Source organism: Erinaceus europaeus, chromosome 2 (assembly GCF_950295315.1).
Source record: "Erinaceus europaeus chromosome 2, mEriEur2.1, whole genome shotgun sequence".
Taxonomy (NCBI): domain Eukaryota; kingdom Metazoa; phylum Chordata; class Mammalia; order Eulipotyphla; family Erinaceidae; genus Erinaceus; species Erinaceus europaeus.
Window position 1 is genome coordinate 154,566,500 of NC_080163.1, and position 11,082 is coordinate 154,577,581.

The following is an 11,082-nucleotide window of genomic DNA, read 5'->3' on the forward strand; positions in this document are numbered from 1 at the left end:
CTAGAAATTCATTTTACAGTTGCTCTGTCACAACCCTATTCTTAGTAATATATTCTATACTTCGGGAATGAATCTCTACTTGACATCTGTACATGCTGTATAAACACTTCGGTACATATGGGTTCAAGTAGTAAGTGAAATTTTTAATGCTTAATTTTGTATTTTTTTTTTTTGCCTCCAGGGTTATCACTGAGGCTCAGTGCCTGCACTACAAATCTACTGCTCCTGGAGGCTATTTTTTGTTGTTGTTGTTTTCCTTGTTGTTTATCATTATTGTTGTTGGATAGGACAGAGAGAAATCAAGAGAGGAGGGGAAGAGAGAGGACAAGAGAAACAGACACCTGCAGCCCTGCTTCAGCACTTGTGAAGCAACACCACCCCCCCCCCCCCGGGGGCTCGAACCAGGTTCCTTAGCCAGCCCTTACATTTTGCGCCATGTGTGCTTAAACCCGCTGCACTACCACCTAGCTCCCAGTGCTTTATTTATTTATTTATTTTTATTTCTTTATTGGGGAATTAATGTTTACATTCAACAGTAAATACAATAGTTTATACATGCATAACATTTCCCAGTTTTCCATATAACAATACAACCCCCACTAGGTCCTCTATCATCCTTCTTGGATCTGTATTCTCCCCACCCACCCACCCCAGAGTCTTACTTTGGTGCAATACGCCAATTCCAGTTCAGGTTCTACTTGTGTTTTCTTTTCTGATCTCGTTTTTCAACTTCTCTGAGTGAGATCATCCTTCTGTTTCTGACTTATTTCACTTAACATGAATTTTTCAAGGTCTATCCAACATCGGCTGAAAACAGTGAAGTCACCATTTTTTATAGCTGAGTAGTATTCCATTATATATATATATATATATATATATATATATATATATATATATATATATATATATACCACAATTTGCTCAGCCACTCATCTGTTGTTGGACACCTGGGATGCTTCCAGGTTTTGGGTATTACAAATTGTGCTGCCAAGAACATATGTGTACACAGATCTTTTTGGATGAGTGTGGTGGGTTCCCAGTGCTTTATTTTTTATTAGTAATTCATGAGATTTTTTTTCCATTTCCAAATCTTTTTTTTCCAATTTTTATTTATAAAAAGGAAACACTGACAAAAAAAAAAATAGGATAGGAGGGGTACAACTCCACACAGTTCCCACCACCAGAACTCCATATCCCATCCCCTCCCTTGATAGTTTCCCTATTCTTTATCCCTCTAGGAGTATGGACCCAGGATCATTTTAGGGTGCAGAAGGTGAAAGGTCTAGCTTCTGTAATTACTTCCCCGCTGAACATGGGCGTTGACAGGTCGAGCCATACTCCCAGCCTGCCTCTCTCTTTCCCTAGTGGGGAGGGGTTCTGGGGAAGTGGGGCTCCAGGGCACATTGGTGGGATGATTCATAAGATTTTAAGGGATATGATTCTAATAGGGGTGTAATTCCATACAGTTCCCACCACCAGAATTTTGTATCCTATCCCCTTCATTGGAAACTTTCCTATTATTTATTCCTCTAGGAGTATGGACCAAATTTATTTTTGGAATGTGGAAGGTGGGAGTCCTGAATTCTGTAATTGCTTCTCTGCTGGACATGGGTGTTTGCAGGTCGAGCAAGTGGTTAGTTTGAGAGGAACAGGGAGAGAATGTATAGACCTCCAGCCTTTTTCTATCTTTCCCTAACAGGGTAGGGCTCGCCTCACAAGTTTTTTTTTAATCTCAAGACTGAGATAGAACCAGTGGAATGTTCCTTTTATCACTACTATTTATGTAGGGTTTTAGTATTGATACATCCAGGAAATCAAATAGGAATACTTCATATTCAACTTACTCACCTCAACAAATCAGGGGCATTGACCTCAGACCTAGAGGCAAAATGGTGAACAGTAGTGTTTGTTCATGTGGAACTTGGAGTTTAGCATCTCCTGCGGAAATGGAGGAATAAGCAAGCCATTTCAGCACAACTTGATAAAAAGGGAGATGAAGGTGCTATGGTAGCACAGCAATACAGCCTTGAATCAGTCTGAAGTTTGGGTGAAGTCAAGACAGGCATGGAGATTGGTGTATTCCACCCAAGTAAAATTAGACTCTGGTGGATCGTGGGTTCAGGTCCTGGAACATGATAGCAGAGGAGGACCTATCATGGGTTGAATTGTTATATGGAAAACTGGGAAATGTTATGCATGTACAAACTGTTGTATTTTACTGTCAACTGTAAACCATTAATCCCCCAATAAAGAAATTTAAAAAAAAAAAAAAAGACAAGCATGGAAGAGTGAGACATTGAATCCCAAAGGTGGAGGCCTCCCAATAGGAAAAGTGACAAACCAACTGTAGGTGAGAACCTGATACAAGTAGAAGTTTGCAGGTGGTTGGTTTGAAAGGAACGGGAAGAGCACCTGTGGAAAAGGAAAGATGGTGGACCTGACTGTGAATGAGATTTTTCTGGACTTAATGGAGTAGGTTGTTCTTCATCTTGCATTCACTTCACGGGGTGGGGTCTGTGTTTTAGAGTTAGCACTTTTGGTTGTGACCTGGGAAATGCATTGGAGATCAGAAGGACTGGGTGGTGATAGGCTCATTGAGTGATTTTTTGCAAGTAATTACCCAGGTAAGAAAAAACAGTTGCTAGGGTGGGGGTATAGCATAATGGTTATGCAAAGAGACTTTCATGCCTGAGGCTCTCAAGTCCCAAGTTCAATCCCCCATAGCAGTGCTCTGGTTAAAAAAAAAAAATTGCTGGGGCTCTGAGAGTGACCAGTGGAAAGAGAATTTGCCATGGATGTATGAGAGGTGCTAAGATAAAGGAGAGACTGATCAATAATTGTGCCCTGGTGGCTTAAATAATTAGATCTTGGGGGTCGGGTGGTAAGACAGCGGGTTAACTGCAGGTGGTGCAAAGCACGAGGACTGGCAGAAGGATCCCAGTTTGAGCCCCTGGCCCCCCACCTGCAGGGGAGTTGTTTCACAAGCGGTCAAGCAGGTCTTCAGGTGTCTATCTTTCTCTCCTCCCTCTGTCTTCCCCTCCTCTCTCCATTTCTCTCTGTGCTATCCAACAAGGACTACATTAATGACAATAACAATAATAACTGCAACAACAATAAAAAAACAAGGGCAACAAAAGGGAAAATAATTTTAAAAATAAAAAAACATGAAAAAAATCAGATCTTGTTGGTGTTTTGAGTCAGGGAACTGAGGAAAAGCAATTTAAAAAACTGTTTTTACTGGAGGGGCCAGGCAATGGCACACCTGGTTAAGTGCACACACTGCTGTGCTCAAGACCCCAGGTTAAAGTCCCTGGTCCCCACCTGCAGGGGGAAAGCTTCAAAATCAGTGAAGCAGGGCTGCAGGTGTCTCTCTGCCTCACTACCTTTCTATCTTCCCCACCCCTCTCAATTTCTTACTGTCTCTATCCAATAATAAATAAAATTTTTTTTAATTTCTTTATTGGTGGATTAATGTTTTATAGTCAACAGTAAAACACAATAGTTTGTACATGCATAACACTTCTCAGTTTTCCACATAACAAATCATCCTCCATTAGGTCTTCCTCTGCCATCATGTTCCTTTCCCCACCCTCACCCCAGAGTCCTTTGCTTTGGTGCAATACACCAACTCCAGTCCACTTTTTGCCTTTTGTTTTCCCTTCTGTTCTTGGTTTTCAACTTGTGCCTATGAGTGAGATCACCCCATAGTCATCCTGAGGAGAAGCATTTTTAGTGGGGAGAAGATAGGTGTTTAGTGTGAGGGAATCACACTTTTGGGGTACTAGTAAAATATCCAAGGGCTTTGAAACTTGGGACCCTATAACCTGTTTTTCTACATCTGCACAACTGACCTTCTCTTAAAGGGCACATTTCTCAAAATGGTTCCTTTGTTTTTGTTTTTTTTGTGTGTACTACAACTTTAATGATCCTGTGAAAAGCAAGTGTGAAATGTTCTGCTCAATATTGCTGGGCAGTGTTTGTGTTGAGAAAGTTAAGGTTTAGAAGTATATAAAGGAAGGAAAGTAGTTGTTCTTAGCTTAGTTGCCCACTACATTGCAGTAAAATGAGTGTATCAAATGCCAGTTGTACTTAGAAATTTAAAAGAGAGAAGATAAATATTTCCAAGTTGGGGGAGAAAAGCAGTTGTGAGAATATTTTTGTTTTTAGAAACTTCAGTTTAGATTACTATATATACTTAACTAACTTCTGGTGTATACTATTATAAGGTGTGTGTGTGTGTGTGTGTGTGTGTGTGTGTGTGTGTGTGTGTGTGTGTGTGTGTGTGTGTGTGTGTGTGTTTTCCACAGACTTCATTTCACAGGAACTTACTCAATGCCTGCTGGGTACAGGTACTTAACAGTGTTTGCCAGAGATTGGAGGCCACAGTAGACATGATCCTCCCTTCACAGAGTTCTTGTTCTAGCTGGAGATTATAAAAGCTGAAGGGGGTGTTAGATGATATTCTTATCTGTGTCTGATTAACATAGTTCACATGCATTGTGGAAACCATTTGTGACTCAGATTTTATAATAATGAACATTTATACCTCCAGAGGGCACTGCCATAACCACAGGAGGAAAAGACAAAGGATTCAGGGCTGTTTTGACTTTGTGCCTGATGTTGCAGCGCTGGCAGAATTGTTCCTCAGAGTAGGGAACTTGAGCAGACCTGGCTAGTCACTCCTAGTTTATCCTTAGTGGCTATGAAATAAAGAACTACAACTTGTTTGCCCAGTGGAGTAAGAAGAAAACAAGTTGGGACTCAATACATTCATTTTAGAGGTAGAAGAAAGTTAGAATCTGGGACTTACTTGAAATTTTCACCAGTGACTTCATCTTATACAGTTAATTCCCATTTGCTCTGCCATCAGGGTTATCACTGCTGCTTAATGCCTACACAACTCCACCAGCATTCCCAGCAACTGGCTGGCTTCCTCCTTTCCCTTCCTCTCCCTCCACTTTCTTCTTTTCTGATATAAAGAAAACTGGCCCTGGAGGCTGGGGGGAGGGAATGGGAAGAGATATATTTACATCACTGCTCAGTCACTTGTGCAGCTTCCTCCCTGCAGGTGGAGACCAGGGGCTTGAGCCTGTGTCCTTGCACATGATAACATGTGTGCTTTACTGGACATACCATTGCCCAGCCATGATCAGTTATTTATTTATTTATTTATTTATTTATTTATTTTTATTTATTTATAGAAAGGAAACATGGACTAAACCATAGGATAAGAGGGGTACACCTCCATACAATTCCCACCACCAGAACTCCATATCCCCTCCCCTCCCCTGATAGCTTTCCTATTCTTTTTCCCTCTGGAATTACAGACCCAAGGTCACTGTGGGGTGCAGAAGGTGGAAGGTCTGGCTTTTGTAATTGCTTCCCCACTGAACATGGGCGTTGACAGGTCGATCCATACTCCCAGCCTGCCTCTCTCTTTCTCTAGTGGGGCAGGGCTCTCATTGTTGTCTTTATTTGCATTTCTCTGACAATCAGAGACTTGGAGCATTTTTTCATGTGTTTCTTGGCCTTTAGGATCTCTTCTGTGGTAAATATTCTGTCTATGTCCTCTCTCCATTTTTGGATGGGCTTATTTGATTTCTTGTTGTTGAGTTTGGCAAGCTCTTTATATATTTTGGTTATTAAACTCTTGTCTGATATGGCATGTAAAGATCTTTTCCCATTCAGTGAGGGGTCTCTTGGTTTGGGTAGTGGTTTCTTTTACTGTGCAGAAGCTTTTTAATTTGACGTAGTCCCATAGGTTTATGCTTACCTAGTCTTCTTTGTAATTGGATTTGTTTCATTGAAGATGTCTTCAAAATGTATGCGGAAAAGAGTTCTGCCAATATTTTCCTCTAAGTATCTGATAGTTTGTGGTCTAACATCCAAGTCCTTGATCCACTTGGAATTTACTTTTGTATTTGGTGAAATACAGTGGTTCAGTTTCATTCTTCTGCATGTTTCAACCCATTGTTTCCAACACCATTTGTTGAAGAGACTCTGTTTTCCCCATTTAATGGTCTGAGCACCTTTGTCAAAGATTAGATGCGCATAGGTGTGGGGGCTTACTTCTGGCCCTGGTCAGTATGTCTATTCATGTTCCAGTACCAAGCAGTTTTGATTACAATGGCCCTATAATACAGTTTCAAATCTGGGAGTGTGATGCCTCCAGTTCTGTTCTTTCTTCTCAAGGTTATTTTGGCAATTCTAGGTCTTTTCTGGTTCCAGATAAACATTTGTAGCATTTGTTGTATTCTCTTAAAAAATGTGGTTAGGGTCTTGATGGGGATAGCATTAAATTTGTATATGGCTCTGGGTAGTATATTCATTTTGATGATGTTTATTCTTCCAACCCATGAACATGGACTATCTTTCTACTTCTTTGTGTCTTTTTCAATTTCTTTGAGTAGTGACTCATAATTTTCAGGATACAAGTCTTTCACTTCCTTGGTTAGGTTTATTCCTAGGTATTTTATTGTTTTTGTTGCTATAGTAAAAGGAATTGATTTCTTGATTTCAATTTCTTCTAACTTAGTGTTTGCATAGAGGAATGCCACTGACTTAGTTGGCTCAATTTTTAACTTATTATGGTGGAATTGTAGCTTCTAAGCTTCCTATACATTGGACCAGAAACTGTAGTTCACATTTTTTAATCAAACTGTTTTAAGATAAATACTAAAAGAAGTAAGGAAGGAAGGAAGGAAAGAAAGAAAGAAAGAAAGAGAAAGAAAAGAAAAAAAAGAGAGAAAGCATATAGAAACTTCTATAGAATTTTGCCATCACCTTAATATCAGGGTGCATAACTTTGTTTTTTACAAAATTAACAGTCCTTAGAAGTCAGAAATGAAAAACAGCAATGATTACTCCTTCAGTACAGTTAGATGGAGAAGCATGGGGCAGTATTAATCCATGTAATTATTTTATTGATATGAAAAATAATGGAGAAAAAATACGATTTGGTGTTAAAAACTGTTTTTACCTTTTTTTGTTTTTATTTATTTGTTTGTAATCATCCAGAAAGTGCCCTGGTGCCCAGGGAAGAAGGTTGAACTCCTAAAACATGTAGCAAGACACCACTAAGGATTTGGAGAGCTAATGTGGTAGAAGGTTTCAGCAGCGTATAAGAGGTCTTAGGTACCCCCTCCACAACCACCTTCTTCATCCCTAGATCACAGCAGTATTTCTAAAATGGGCATCTGATCACATCACATTCTTGCTTAAATCTTCACACTCTTTCTGCCAAGCACTTTTCAAGTTCTCAGCACTAGTGACATAGTTACCGCCTGGACTCCCCCAGACTTCTTTCCCGCTGCTCAGGTTCATTCCCCTTGCTTTCACTCTACTTTCCTGCTAGAGCACAATATATGCACTGCTTCCTTCAGACCTGAGCATCTGCTGCCTTTTCTTCTTCCCATTTCTAGTGAGGTCCCATCCTAGCTTCCTCTCGGAGGCTCTCTTGCACTTGATGTCAACCACACAGGTCAGGCAGGCCTAGGTAGTAGTCAACCAATGCTGAATGAGTATGGAGCCAGAAAGGAAATTTACAGATTGAGCAGAACCTCTGATCTCTTCACGGCCCTGGGTCTACACGAGCTGCTCACAACTGGAAAGGAGAAATAATCTTAAGCTATTAGTCATTGCCAGAGAACCCTACAACAGACATCTAGACATCTAGACATGGAAGAGAGTTGGGGGTGGGAGGGTTGTTAGAGGTTGGGGGCAGGGGAGATAGCTTGCCAGGACAGAAGCAACTCTTTTGAGATTCCCATCCTCACAGAGGGAGGGCCCCTTAAATTAAGGAAGACTTGACAAACTTTTCCTCTATGGACCAGCTAGTGAATATTTTAACTTTTGTAGGCTAAAAAAAAAGTATATATATGCTGTTTTGTCACTGTGATACAAGATTACCCATAGACAAATAAACATGGCTTATTACAGTGGCACAATGCCACTTACAAGAGTGTACTGACAACATCTACAAAACAGAGAGCCAGCTGGATTTAGCCTATCCCCAACTCAAAGGAGAACGTAACCCTGTTTCTGTCCTGTCTCTATGCAGCCTTTCAGAGACTTCACTAAGTTAACCATTAGAGCTTCTAAATTCGTGTTTTTGTTTTGTTTTTTTTCCCCCTCTAAAGATCATAAACAATGAATAATAAACTAGGGAACTGAAAGATGCCTGTCACACACTGAGCACTGAGTAAATTTTTGTGGAATTAAGCCTTAGGCCACATCTTTATGAGATAGATGCATGAGTCTCACTGTAAAACTCTTTGGGGACTCAAACCTTGCCAGGCAGTGATTTTGTAGTGTCATCTTGTTATGTTATATTGGTGTGTGGTGGGGGAGGGGTGACATGGATTTGTGTGGCTTTGGGACCTGGAAAGTAGAATTTAATCTTTCATAACCTGAGGGAAATCTGGAGACCTAGAGGATACCCATGTGCATGTTCTAGATATGCAATCTAGAACTCACTGCCTATGGGAAAAACTGCAAAGGTTACTAAACCTTTGTACTGATAGAGTAGTAAACACAATATAGCAATACATAAATTAAAATGGCATTAGAGTTAAGCTTGCCTGCCTCTATGGTCATACACTCTATAAGTAGCCAAACTCAGGACAGGAGAGGTAGCTCACTGGGTGGAGAGCATTTCTTTTCTTTTCTTTTTTTCTTTTTTCTTTCCTTCTCTTTCTCCTTCTCTTCCTTTGCCTTCTCCTTCTCCTTCTCTTCCTTCTCCTTCTCCTCCTCCTCCTCCTCCTCCCTCCTTCCTCCTTCCTCCTTCCTCTCTTCTTCTTCTTCTTCTTCTTCTTCTTCTTCTTCTTCTTCTTCTTCTTCTTCTTCTCCTTCTTCCTCTTCTTCTTCTCCTTCTTCTTCTATCCAAAGTGCTGCTCAGTTATGACTTATGGTGGTGTGGGGGATTGAACCTGGACCTTAGAGCCTCAGGCATGAAAGTCTATGTATATAACCATTATGCTATCTCTCCTACTCAGTAGGGAGCTTTTTTTTTTTTTTGCCATGTGTGCAGCCCAAGTTTTAGCCCTGGCACTATACAGAAGTACCTTGGAGGCACCATGAAGAAACTCTAGTGATATCTCTCCACCTCCTCTCTTCCTTGTCTCTTTAAGTGAAATACTCACCACCAGGAGTGGTAAAATTACTCATGCACCAGGCCCCAGCTCTACCAAACAAATAATCATACTACCAAAAAATCATCTCACCAAACTCAATAATAATGTAAGTTAAAAATATGAAACAATAAGAGTTACTAAAATCTTGACACAACTAACACCAGGGAAGAAGGTGAAAGGGTCCTGCCATATATATAATATATATAACATATATATATTATATATGTGTGTGTGTGTGTGTACAAACACACACACACACACACACACACACACACACACACACACACACTTTATTACCTTTGTCACTTCCCTCTTCTCTCAAGGACTCCATAGAGGTCACCCTGCCATTGTTTTCCTAAAACCACACTGTTCTGATATAACCAAACGGACCATGTGAGTAATGGCAATGCCAGATGAACTATGAGCCTGGGACTCCAATTTTGTCCTCATCTTTCCTGGTGCTGTTACTGTTATTATTATTATTATTATTATTATAAGTAGTAGTAGTAGTAGTAGTAGTAGACAGGCAGATAGACTTACTTCACAGCAGCACTGAAGCTTTCTTCAATGTGGTTGGTGCTGAGCTCAAAACCTGGTCACACACACAGCAAAGCAACACACCATCCAAGTGGGCTATTTTGCCAGCCCTCTGATGCTATTTTGATGTCTTCAGATTAACCACAGTCTCACACTTCAAAAGTTAATCAGAACAGAGCACTGGCACTCTTAACTTTTGCCCCCAGATGTAGCCCAAGCCAATGTGTCCTTTATAGCCACCAACTGATGGCTTCCTTTAAAATGTCTCTTTTCATTTCCCTATGTCTTATGTATGAGTATCCCCAAGATAAGTTGTTGATATTCCTCTTATTCATATTCCATCCAAACTACTAATAAATTCTCAGTTCACTGATCACTTACTGAGCACATATTGTGTCTTTGTGTTATAAAACTGAATAAGAATAGTGTAAATTATTACTTGACAGCATGGATGCCTAAGCTAGATTTGTTTTCCCACTGTCTCTTCTCAAGATAATGTAGTTTTTAATTATTTAAATTTTGTCAGAAGCATGTAAGTTAGCTATATTCTTATCTTATTTTTGGATATTTAGTCTTTCCTTTTGGAAAGTTCAGTTTGAATGAATCTATTGTCCATTTTGAAGAAAACTCAGCTTGTTTTAGTTTATTCTGATGCTATGTACTTTTATGCTTGAATTATTTACTGTGGGTTTGGTTATTGGAATATTTTGTCATTTTAACATATATTTTCAGTGGAGATGTTTATGCTAAGCTATATTTATTTATACCACAGTACATTAACCATAAAACTATCTAACTACAGTAAAACCACCATAATCTGGAACCTTCAAGGAGTGGGTTACTCAAAATAGCCACGTTTGAGAATTCACACTATTTGTGATGCAAAACTTTTAAAAAACAGATCATACCTTTCCTTCTTATCCTGAAACATTATCTGCAGTCAACACTGAAGTCAATAATAACCCAGGATAATTGGTCATCAGCTAAAAATCACACACTGTGTTACTCAGCTCTCCTTAAAGAACAGGCTTCTTTTGTTTTAGTTTCTGAGTTGCATTTCTTAAAAACAGTCCATGTCCAGCGGAGAAGCAATTACAGAAGCCAGAACTCCCACCTTCTGCACCCCATAAAGAATTTTGGTCTATATCCCAGATGGGGAGAATTGTTAGGGGAAGATGACCAGAGGGCTCTGAATTCCAATTCCATCAAGACCTGGGAGAGAGAAGAGGAAAAAAGGAAGGACATTCAGAAGTACCAGTAGGTGTAGATGTGACTTAGGAAGAGAAGGCAGGACCATAGAAGAAAATAGGCGGGTGTTGCACTGGGTTAAGTGCATATAGTGCAGAGCACAAGGACCTGTGTGAGGATCCTGGCTCAAAGCCTCAGCTTCCTACCTGCGGGGGTGGGGTGGGGT